Here is a 12,851-nt window from a genome sequence, read left to right on the forward strand (position 1 = left end):
GACAGGTGCTCTACCTCCAAAGATACAGTATCTCAGTTTAAATATACTTTTTATTTGATATTTTAAATGAAATACAAGAGCTAAAGGATATTTGTGTATTTGACTATTTTGTGTTTCTCTTCACTATAATACTTTAACAGATGAAAACAGTTTATTATCTGAGTGACATTATGTCACAAATAACGAGTTAATGATGAGTCATATGATCCTGAGCTTTCAGAACGTTCAATAGTAGCAGAAACCGCAGAAACTTTGCTAAAAAGTACCAAGTACCTGTAGTAAAAAGTACTTTAAGTCCATCAGTGCTGCAATAAGAAAGTGATTTTTCTGAGTTACTGATTTAAACAAACACTATTAAACTTGATGCTGTTGATAACGTACAAATAAAATGTTCAGTTCATAAGTTTCATTTATTACAGATTCAAGCAGAAAACAATTTGTGATCAACTCAATTTAGTTTTGTGCTGCAAACAAACTTTGAATTTTCTTTAGCAGATAAACTGACATCAGCACTTATTACTTCATCAGATTCTGTTTTAACAATCTGCAAAATCTGCTGCTGCATTGACTCAATGAACCTTTTTCTAAAAGAGGAATCTGAGTTTCTAAAGTTTATTCACAGGTGTCAGTGATGCAGCTTTTCCACCTGCTGCTGTTGCACATCAGGAGAAGCCCACAGCTTCTGTGCCTGGTCCTTGATGTACAGAAGATCACACATAAATCCATCAGTATGTAGAAATATCAGTGAAGATGCAGCTAATTCTGTAATAAATCTTGCAGAGGAAACAATATGCTGAATCTAAAATGTACTGACAGTTTATAGTAGTTTGAATATTAGTTATGAAATCAGAATCAATAAGAAGCTAATAAACGTATTAATGCAGCAGAAATCGTTGCCGTTCTCTGATTGGTCAGTAGGACGAGCTTTGTTCAAACTGTTGGTTCCCAGTGCTGCTCAATGAGTCTGTGTCCCAGGAGGCTTCACTGGACCTCTGGACATTTACTGCACATTTCTATTAAAACAACGTGGAAAATGTCGCTCGCTGTAACTTTGAGGAAACGTATCTGTCAAATGTCTCACACAGCGGAAAATACATGTCATAAGCTGTTGAACTCTCGAACCTGTAGTGGCAGAAGGTGAGAAAATGATGAGGAAAATAAAGTCTGACATGTTTTAGTTACACAGCACTTTAAGAAATGATAACAGTGGGGAGACAAACAAATTAACGGCTGGTTTTAAACACGTGAAGTAAAAGAGACTCGCACATAAACATGGATGGATTAGGACCAAAAGGCCCACGGACACAAACCGACTAAATGTGAGTCCATCACATTGTTTGCAGTCTTTTTGTGTCTCTCACCTTCAGTCTGAATGTGTCCTCAAACCCAGGACGATTGTCCCTCCTGCAGCTCACACAGGGAGACGGAGGAACCAAGGAAGCCGAGCTGAAAGCCAACTCTGAATGAGGGGTGGACGGGTTCAGTGAAGGTGGGTCAGTTTATCAAAGGAGACTCTGTAGAAGGACAAAGTGCCAGAGGACCAGTCCAGATACACTTCTACTCTGTTAGAGGAGGAGGGAGCAGGTGGATCTGTTGTTCTGCTGTTGAGAGAAACAGAGTAACTGGTTCCAGAACAGTAGAGACTCCAGGACTGATGGTTCCCTCCCAGCATGCACTCAGTCACGTCTTCTGTCGAGCTGATTCCTCTGTAGGGTTGTTATCTATCGTTATCTGACCTCACTGCTGCTTTTATATATAGATGTGTTAAAGATGTGAACCTTCAAAACCTGTGTCATTACTCCGGGCAGTGGAAAGTCACTTCCTGTGGAGACGTGCGTCAGCCCCATAATGTGACATCATTGGGGACGTTAGACTGTGATTTTGGACGCATTTTTTTCAGCATCAAAATCACATTGTAATAGAAAGTTAATAAAGGATTTTAACCATTTTAGTTTTACAGTCCCACTCATAACAATAAAGTCAATCAGCTTTTACTATGTCCATTGTCCTGATATAGTGATAATGTTTATGTCCTTTTCAGTGCTGCTTTATGTTTGGAGGGGGGTGAGGGACATTCATTCATTCATTCATGGTAATAGACATAAATGATGGGTTGATTTCTGATCTGATGCTTTTTCAGTGTTATTTTTAAACCTCTCAAGTCGAGCAAGCAGGAAGCACGAGTTCATGTTTTCAGTCAGAACAAAGGGGCTTTATGGAAACTACAGTGACAGTAACAGCTTAACTAACAGTTCTGTAACTTCACAAATACAGATGCAACCACTGATACGATGTCAAGAGAGCTGGACATAAGGTGAAGACACAGAGTTAAAGAGCCACAGAAATCCCCTCACAAGGAGGTAACATAAGTGTAAAGCTCTGTGCTTCTCTTGGAGCTTTAGTTTGTTCTTTGCACCTGATTTAATCCAAGTAAACACAGTGGATGGTCATTAGTGCATGTGGCTGCTTCTTCAGATGGAGAGGAGGACGAAAAATCAGCTCATTAATATCAGTCAGTACACAATAGGTCTTTGAAATAAGAGCATGGAAAGAGGAACTGACACTAAGCCTGATCCTGGTTTACTGAAAAGATTCCATAAAAAACAGTCTTCTTCTTTTCCTTTGGGCTGTTTCCTTTCAGGAGTCATAGTGAATCATGTGCCTCCATCTAACTCTGTCCTCTGCATCCTCTTCACTCACACCAACTAACTTCATGTCCTCTCTCACTACATCCATAAACCTCTCAGAGAGAAAGACCTCCATCCTCCTGGAAGTGCTGAAACTACAACCAGAAAAGAAACCAGTGAAGCTGACAGGATGGTCAGATGAAGAGAGTGAAGTGAGGAGTTTCCTACAGTGTCTGCCTTATATCTCACAGCTCAGGTAAATGGAACATGATTTGTTTTATGTTGCAGAAGTTCTAACATCAGTTTACTAATGAAATGATTTGTAAGATTAGTAATTTACTTAATTGTTAGTTTGATATTTTGTATTTGTGTGTGATAAGTTTATAAAATAGGAGTCAAATTTAAACATCCCAACAGTTTCTAAACTAAAGTAGTTAATGTCAACTTCACCTTGAGCAGCTGTAGCATTATAATGGTGTGTGTGTGTGTGTGTGTGTGTGTGTGTGTGTGTGTGTATATTCTCAGACAGATGTTATTCCACTAAAGTCTAATATCAAACATACACCGACAGTAACTTGTCTTCATGAAGATCAGTTACCAAACACACAAAGCAAAGTGTCGCGGCAAAATTCGACAATAACTGGTGACAGACACCTTCAGTCTAATCACTAAAGAAGCTTCCACATCCAGGATGTTTTTAAGGGTTTTATTTTCTTGCAAGAGAGAAGTTCACCAACAGATTCAAGTCTCCGTCTCCAGTTCTAAGGACTTAACATGTCAAACATGAATTTATATCCTTCTGTTGCTGGGCAGAATATTCTTTACCCTCCAGGCTGCTGCCTCCAGCTTTTCTCCTTTTATGGTAACTTTTCCAACATATGTTAAACACATAGGAACTTGGTGTAACTTGGAGACATCTCTGTGTGGACAGTCAACCATGTAGCTGACCTAGAGCACTTCTACAGACAATCAGAACAAAAACATCTAAATGAAACCAAGTGTCACAACATCCCTATAAAACATCCTGCATAAGTACAATTAGTACATTTTATCATTACAACTGGAGAAAACATAAGAACTAACATTATTCATACTTGATTTTCCATCACAATTCCCACTTTTTGATTACAATTTAATCACACGACATACAACATTAGTCATCAGATGTACAAATTCAGAGATTCAATATACGTTGTATCTGTGGATGAACCAACATCATTTACATTTTACATTTACATTTAGTCATTTGTCAGACGCTTTTATCCAAAGTGACTTACAAGTGAGGTACAAGGCAGCAAAAATCTAAGTCAAGGAGAAAACATCCAAGCAAAGTCCTATTAGAAAAGTGTTCACAGTTCACCAGATACAAGTGCAAGAGAGCAGAAAGTATTTTTTTTTTTTTAAGAGAGAACATCAGATTGTAAGAGAGGAACAATATACTTTAGAGATTCTATGTCAGTTAGTACCATCTGATGAGTCACAGCACTTGCTGTGCTTTGCATAATTAGACCTAGTATTTCACTCAGTATTTCACACAGTGCAGTGCATCCTGCACTGCACTGTGGTTTGTGTGCATCATTTGGAAGAATCTGTTCTACTTTCTAGACATCAGCTTTCAGCTGGAATATGAAGAATGTCCTTCAACTGCTAATATATTTGAAACAAAGCACAAGACAAGGTCTGGTAATACTGCAGCATGTTATTTTTCACGATAGTGGATGGTGGGAATTTGCTGAATGTCCTATTCCCAAAGTTGGAGATTCCCCAAACAAATTGTTTGGTCTTATTCTCCTGTTCCTTAAAACAAACCTCAGTCCAAGGGAGACCAGTTTCTTCAAGGTACCAATTTTGTTTGTACATGTCAGTCATAACAGAAGACAATGTCTCAGGATTGAGAATATTTCTCACCTATCATCTTTGGTAAATCATTGTCCTGTGTGTCAACTTCATACGTTTTTATGAAGACTGGGATCCAAAGTTCATTTTGGAATTTGTTACCTTTTTTCAACGTTCTCTATCTTCTGCAGTAGAAAACGTAGCAGTAGCAGTAAGTGATGGTCAAATGTCTGTGTCTGTTCAACGTGTGTGTGTGTGTGTGTGTGTGTGTGTGTGTGACTTCTTGTTGCTCAGCTTTCTTAGCTACAGCATCCACTCTCTGGTTTCCTGCTGAAACTAAGTCAGTGTTGTTAGACAAACCTTTATATCAAGCTATGCAGCAACATTATTATGTTAAAGAATATGATCGTTATCAGATTCCTTGAACTCTCTGTTTGTCCATAGTGCTGCAGATTGGTGAAGAATTCCAATACACATCTAGAACTTGGAATCTTTACTGTTTTCATCTGCAGCTTATCTCGTGCTTCCATGAGCTACAAAATCAGCACCGTAAGCTAAACAATAAGATGGTAACACACAAAACCTCAAACATCAGTTAATGTAACAACTGTAAAATCTTCTTGATTCTCTCCAGTGGAGGGTTTGAATAATGCAGAACCTTCAGGAAAAAGTAACAGTGTAACTGGGTCAAGAATATTACATCCATCAACAGTTACATTAAGCATGTAAAGTAACACTGTATCATATCTCAGCCATCTCACTGTAGAAGGGTGTGGAGAGGGAGAAAGAGACACACAGAGAGAGAGAGAGAGACAGAGAGAGAGAGACACACAGAGAGAGACACACAGAGAGAGACACAGAGACAGAGACTGCATAAGGAACCAAAAAGGTTACAGTAGATCAGCTTTCTCTGCAACTTTCACAGCTTGCAAGCATCAGGGTAATCCAGCATCTACAGGGTCCAGTTTAGCAGAAAAGTAAGCAATAGGTTGTACAGCTGTTTCTCAGGTTAACAAACTTAACATGTGGAATCTGCTTATGGTGCTCAAATTATTTTATCATAAGCTGAGAGTTATTTTCTATGGAATAATAGAGACAAATTTGGAATTTGAAGCTTTTCTGTCTTGATCATTTTGAATCCATTGCTTTCAGTATGACGTCATACCCAAGAAACTCATCATTTCTTTTTTGGTTAAAGTGAAGAGAATGGATTGTCTGGTTATGCCCTCAGCTGTGATCACATAACCTAAATAAGTTACTGTAAGGTTCTAGTTTTAGGATTGGACCCAATAAGGTGCTTTACACAACTGCTCAGCTTAAATAAGGTTTATTATAAAATATAATAGCTGGCAAAACAGGGTGGAGATGTAGTAAGTCTTCCGACTCGCTAGGTGGTGGTGAAGTCCAGTTAGAGTGAGTGGGGCAACAAGCGGAGTCTAGAGGAGAAGCAAGGTTCTCATGGGGAAGAGTGGAGTATGGTCCTGGCAGTGTAGATATTCTTGAGATGCAGCGAAGATGAGAGACTAGAATAAAGGGGAGGGAAATGGTGGGAGGACGGTCCACTGGGGAAGATGTAGTGGTCTGGAACCGTAACACAGAGGCAGGCTTGGTGGTGAGTGAGTGGAATGTAGCCTTGGTGAATCTCCAATCCCTGACATGGAGAGAACTCCAAATTCCCCTTTTGTGATATAACAACAAAAACTCCTAAATCCCTTTGGTGACATGATATCCAAATTCCAAAATCCCTTTAGTGATACAATCTCAAAAAACTCCAAAATCTCTTGGCACAGGCTCCATAAAAAGTGGTAGACAGACAATCACACGGCTTAGTAAAACATACGTGTGCATGGCCTGATCAAAGTGTAGACATAGCCTGATGTATCCTCTTCTTCTAATGACGTGGTTACAAAAGTTCATGATAATGCTGATTCTTCATGGGTCGATAACAATTCTCATAATCCTTAGTCATACATGCGATCGGCAAGAGAGACTCAATAGGAAGCGGTTACTCACAAAAACAAAGTAGCAGCAGAGTCAGGTCAAAAACGTAGCTTGGAACCGTAGATGATGATTTTGATGAAATCTGAAAAGTCCGTTTGAGAAAGCAGACGATCTGTTGGCTGGTGAGGGCTGGTTTGACCTTAGACACATGGAACGTGGGATGGATCCTAAGTGGACTGGGTAGTCGCAGCTTGACGGCCACAAGGTTAATGACCTTGGTGACGGGGAAAGGACCAACAAAGTGGGGAGCAAGCTTCCTGCTAACCCCATTTTATAATTATTTGTGTCTGTGCACATAACGACGTCTCTAGGCTCAAACTCCTGCTACACATTTAATGAAGGGTTTTCTGTAACATATGAAAATAACATTTAAACACTTGTGGTTTGGCTCTAAGTAGCTGTTACGCCCCTGTCTAGGGGGTCAGGCTGCAACATACAAAGATAAATTAGGATGTTCCCTCTCCGGTCCCCAAACCAAAATCCAGGTTTGAGATGTCCCAACAGAACGATATTTATTTTAAACGAAAGAAAGTGTCAAACAAAACATGACACTACAACTCAGGGCGAACCAAGGCCAACATAATAAACACAATAAGCTATTTCCCACAGAAAGTGCTAGCTAGCCTGATAGAAATAAACAAACCAAAAGACAGTCGCTAACCCGAACTCCCTAATGTGAAAACAATCAAAAGAAAATGGCAGTTCACCCCTACAGATTTAATACTATTTACAAAATATACAATTTCTAAACAAAACCACGGCACAAAACCTAACAATTCAAAAATGCTAAATAAGGTTTGGAAACCAAGAACAGCAAACAGGTGCTGCTGCCAGAAAGAGCCTCGCTAGCTGTTGGGAACCGTACTTTTAAAACTCCAGGAAGTGTAGGATGGACCAATCAGCTTCCTGTACTGCCCCCCAATCCGGCCAATCAGGCAGGGCACCTATAAGAACAACAAAATAAAAACAACACATATGGCCTGGACCGTAACAGTAGCAAACAATTACAAGCACACAGACTCCATGAACATCTTGACCCACTGCAATTTATTCTTCTGACTTGACAAACTTAGTGGGTTTTTCTTAGCGTCTCTGCCCATGAGGCCAGTGTCTGTGCTCACCGGTTTCTCTCGTTTTATTCAACGATGCAGCTAATTCAGGAGCAGTGACATGTCTGTCTTTCATGGAGGACTTCTAAGTACTTGTTGTCTTGGGCAGATGTGACCTTCCACTGTGTCTTCTGTCTTCTGTCTTTGTGGCTATATTACATATAGATATTTTCACATGACAAGTACAGACTGAAGAGTTTCTGATGTTTTTAGTTTAACCTACACTGGAAATGACAGGTCGCTCAAACTATGGAAGAAGAGCCAAATATAATATTTTTCCACTTTTTGTGTCATTTGTGATTAATTTACAACAATTTGATTAAATAAAACCAACAAATGAGACTAAAACTTTTTCTTGCAGTGTCTGTAAATCTGCTCCTCTTGGACTCTGCTCCAGTTCCTTTAGTCTTTGCTGAATGTCCATCCCTACATACAAGCCTCCATTAGAACAGAAGAATCAAAGAGTGTGTGTCTGAGAGCCATGTAATGTCCATGTGTGCATGCTGACAGAGAATGTACAGATACAGGTTTGGCCGGAAGGGTCGTCAGAGGCTCTTCAGGACTGTTTTGACTCCACTGACTGGAATATGTTTAAGCAGGCTGCCACATACAATAACACCACAGACCTCCAAGAGTACTCAGAGACTGTCAGTGCCTACATCAACAAGTGTATTGATGATGTAACTGTCAATTTTTCATTCTCTCACACTCCTCGCTCATCAGGTCGGGGGGTGGGACTGGACTTCTCATCAATGACACCTGGAAGTTTTCCTCCACAGCACCACTCGGCAATCTGTCTTCTCTGGAATATCATGCCATTAGGATCACAGCACCGTTTGCAGTCCAGGTGATTGTGATATATCGACCACCGGGCCAGCTGGGGAACTTCTGCAATGAACTGGACATGTTGCTGTCCCACTTCCTGGAAGATGGCACTCCTCTCATCGTCATGGGAGACCTGAACATTCACCTGGACAAACCACAGGCGGCTGATGTGTTTGCTCTTCTAAACACATTTGACCTGAGTCTGGTCTCCACTCCTCCGACCCACAAAGCTGGCAACAACCTCGACCTCATCCTCACCCAGAACTGCACCACAGACAACATCTTGTTCATTCCTCTGCATGTATCGGATCATTTCTTCATTCAACTCACAGTCTTTATCCCTAGACCTTCGCAATCTCCTACCACACTTGTAACATTCCAGCGCAACCTCAGGTCTCTCAACCCGGATTGATTCTCCTCGTTGGTCTCCGCAACTCTGCCCCCAACACAGGACCTCTCCATTCCGCGATGCAGATGCAGCCACAGACAGCCTTTGCAATACACTTTCATCATGTCTGGATTGTCTCTGTCCCAAGTCTTTGAGACCCGCTCGTCTCTCACCTTCTAATCCGCTCAGGAGTGCTGAGAGGAAGTGGCGCAAATCCAAGACTCCATCTGCCCTTGCTGAGTATCAGAATCTGCTTGGACCTTTTTCTCACAGTGTCACCAGGGCAAAGATCAATTACTACCAGGAGAAGCTCAGCAACACCTCAGACACCAGAAAGCTGTTCTCCACCTTTAAATCACTCATCTACCCACCTTCACCTCCGCCATCTACCTCTCTCACTGCTGACAACTTTGCCAACTTTTTTACCAACAAGGTGGCAGCCATCAGCTCACAGTTCTCTCCTCCAGATGATGACATCCATCTAACTTCTTCCAACACTGCATTGCTCTCATCATTTGCAATTCTGACTGAGGATGACGTATCCACCCTCCTCCTCTCTAATCATCAGACCACCTGCACTCTGGATCCAATCCCTTCCACTCTTCTTCAAGCAGTTGCACCTGCACTAATGCCAGCTATTACACAAGTCATCAACACATCTCTCAAAACAAGGACTTTTCCAACCTCTTTCAAGCAGGCCTTGATTACCCCACTGCTCAAGAAGCCTTCTCTTGATCCCTCTGTTGTGGAGAACTACAGACCTGTCTCCCTCCTTCCTTTTCTGGCCAAGACAATGGAACGAGCAGTCTACAACTCTCAGACTTCCTTTCCAAGAACAACCTCCTCGATGTCAACCAGTCTGGCTTCAAGAGGGGTCACTCCACGGAAACGGCACTCCTGACTGTTGTGGAATATCTTCGAGCTGCAAAAGCCACAGGTCAATCATCTGTCTTAATTCTACTTGATCTATCATCAGCCTTTGACACTGTGAACCATCAGATCCTCTTGTCCACACTCTCTGACTTGGGCATCTCTGGATCAGCTCTAGACTGGCTTTGTTCTTACCTATCAGGAAGAACCTTCAAGGTATCCTGGCAGGGGCATCTTTCTAACTCTCATAGCCTCTCTACCGGTGTGCCGCAGGGCTCAGTTCTTGGTCCTCTCCTCTTTTCTATCTATACTTCATCCCTAGGTGCCATCATTCACTCACATGGTCTTTCCTATCACTGCTACGCTGATGACACACAGCTCTTCCTGTCCTTTCCACCGGACGACTCCACAGTCTGATCGGGCATTTCTGCCTGTCTCTCAGACATCTCAGCCTGGACGAGTGAGAGACACCTTCAGCTCAACCTCTCCAAGACCGAAGTCCTTGTCTTCCCAGCCAGACCTTCGATGCAACACAACATCAGCATCAACATTGGATCTACAGTGATTGTCCCACTAAATCGGCCAAAAATCTGGGGGTCATCATCGACGATCAACTGAGCTTTAAGGACCACATCTCCTCAGTCTCTAGGGCCTAATTTTTAATCAGCCAAAAAGACCTGTGTCACACCACTTTTTAGATCTCTACACTGGCTTCCTGTAGCTGCTCGCATCAGGTTCAAAGCTGTGTCTCTTGCTTACAGGGTGGTTAACTCGACAGCTTCCGCTTACCTCAACTCACTCATTCAAGTCTACAATCCTTCCCACCTGCTGCGGTCTGCCAACGAACGATGTCTGGTGTCCCAGCACCGCACAGAAGACACCAAGCAAAACTGTTTAGTGCAATGATCCCACGATGGTGGAACAAGCTACCAAACTCTGCACGCTCAGCTGACTCTCTCCCAATATTCAAAAAACTGCTGACAACTGAACTCTTCCGCATCTTAATATGCACTTAAATCTCTTTAAAAAAAATAAAAAATAAAAAATCCTTTCTGCTCTTTCTCGCACTTGCATCTCATGAACTGTGAACACTTTTCTGATAGGACTTTGCTTTGATGTTTTCTCCTTGTCTTAGATTTTTGCTGCCTTGTACCTCACTTGTAAGTCACTTTGGATAAAAGCGTCTGACAAATGACTAAATGTAAATGTAAACTGTCAAAAAGACCATCACTGTACGGGCCAACAAGAAGCCATGGATGACGGGGGAGGTCTACAGACTCCTGAAGACGCGGAACGCTGCCTTCAGAGCTGGAGATGAGGCAGTACTCCAGGAGGATAGCCCATCAATTCAGCAACAGCAGAGACACTCGGAGCCTGTGGCAGGGAATACAGACCATTACGGTCTACAGGCCTCCACCACAGACCTGTGACAGAAACATCTCTCTGCTGAATGAGGTGAACGCCTTCTTCGCTCGCTTCGAAAAGCAAAACAGCTCCACTGCACAGAAGACTCCCCCTCCTCCTGGCGACCAGGTGTTGACACTGACCCCAGACAGTGTGAGGAGATCCTTCAGCAGGATCAATGCATGAAAAGCTCCGGGTCCTGACAACATTCCTGGGCGTGTACTGAGAGACTATGCAGCAGAACTCACCAATGTCTTCACAGACATTTTCAACATCTCTCTACGTCAGGCTGTTGTACCCACAGGCTTCAAAGCCACCACCATCATTCCAGTCCAGAAGAAGCCGTCTCCATCCTGCTTCAATGACTACCGTCCAGTTGCACTTACTCCGATTATCATGAAGTGCTTTGAACGGCTAGTCATGCACCACATCAAGTCTGCCCTCCCCCCCTCCCTGGACCCCTTCCAGTTTGCATATCGGTCCAACCGCTCGACCGATGATGCTGTTGCAACTGCTGTCCACTCAGCACTCACACCTCTAGATAAAAAGGAATCATGCGTCAGAATGCCGTTCACAAACTGGTCCAGCTGGGGCTCAACACTTCGCTGTGCAACTGGCTGTTGGACTTTCTAACTGGAAGACCTCAGGCAGTACGGGTCGGCAGTAACACATCCAGCACCATCACACTGAACACTGGGGCCCCCCAAAGATGTGTGCTGAGCCCCCTTCTCTTCACCCTGCTGATCCATGACTGCTCACCATCACACAACTCCAACCTCTTCATTAAGTTTGCGGATGACACGACTGTGGTGGGTCTCATTAGCAACAACGATGAGACAAACTACAGGAGAGAGGTGAGACGCCTGGCCGGGTGGTGCAGTGGCAACAATCTCTCTCTGAACATGGAGAAGACGAAAGAGATTGTTGTTGACTTCAGGAGAGCTCACACTCAGCACACTCCTCTAACCATCAACGGTGCTACTGTGGAGAGGGTGAGCAGCACCAAGTTCTTGGGTGTGCACATCACAGAGGACCTCTCCTGGACCAACAACACTGCAGCACTAGCCAAAAAATCACAGCAGCGTCTCTACTTCCTCCACAAACTGAGAAGAGCCAGAGCTCGCTCCCGAACTTGCCCCCCTTCCCTCTTCTGCCTCAGGCACAGAACTATAACCCCCTACTACCTCATCTGTCAGCTTAATTTAAAGAACTGCTCTTGAGCCCTCTGTCACTTTAACCAGACTGAACAAGCTTTTTTTGCACTAATTCTGTTACCTGCACTGATGTATACTTTACTGGTCTGCACTCCATCTGCCATGTGCCTTGTGCGGCTTTTACTTTATTTTACTTTATTTTTATTAGTATACTCTTCAATGCCCTTATTGTATAGTTGTATTTTTATAATTTTATATTTATATGTGATCTAGATCTTAGGCTCCACTGTTAGAACTACCTGTAAGCACCATGGATCCGAGAGAAACACAATTTCAGTTCCCTGTATGTATGTATGTACTGTACATGTGGAAGAACTGACAATAAAGCTTGACTTGAATTGAATTGACTTGATGTGCTGCTCTGACCCCCCTCCTCCTTTCAGGGTGGAGCCTGGTGGAGAACGATGGCTGAGACCAGGTCTGAGGAAGTGTAAGTGTGTTTTTAATGAGATTGATGGAAACAAAGCAGCAACATTCAACCATCTTCAAACTGCCACATCACTCATTCACATCATCAAAGTGTCAAGAAATGAACAGATGATGGATTAATAACTGCAGCTGTTTGTGTCTTGTTCTC

General features: G+C 42.7%; 1 protein-coding gene across 2 annotated transcripts in view; it reads right to left on the bottom strand.

Annotated features, from left to right (window-relative positions):
* LOC137125463 (NACHT, LRR and PYD domains-containing protein 12-like) overlaps positions 1 to 12,851 on the bottom strand; it is a 382,261-nt gene that overhangs the window by 244,590 nt on the left and 124,820 nt on the right. The window lies entirely within an intron of this gene.

Source organism: Channa argus, chromosome 4 (genome assembly GCF_033026475.1).
Source record: "Channa argus isolate prfri chromosome 4, Channa argus male v1.0, whole genome shotgun sequence".
NCBI lineage: Eukaryota > Metazoa > Chordata > Actinopteri > Anabantiformes > Channidae > Channa > Channa argus.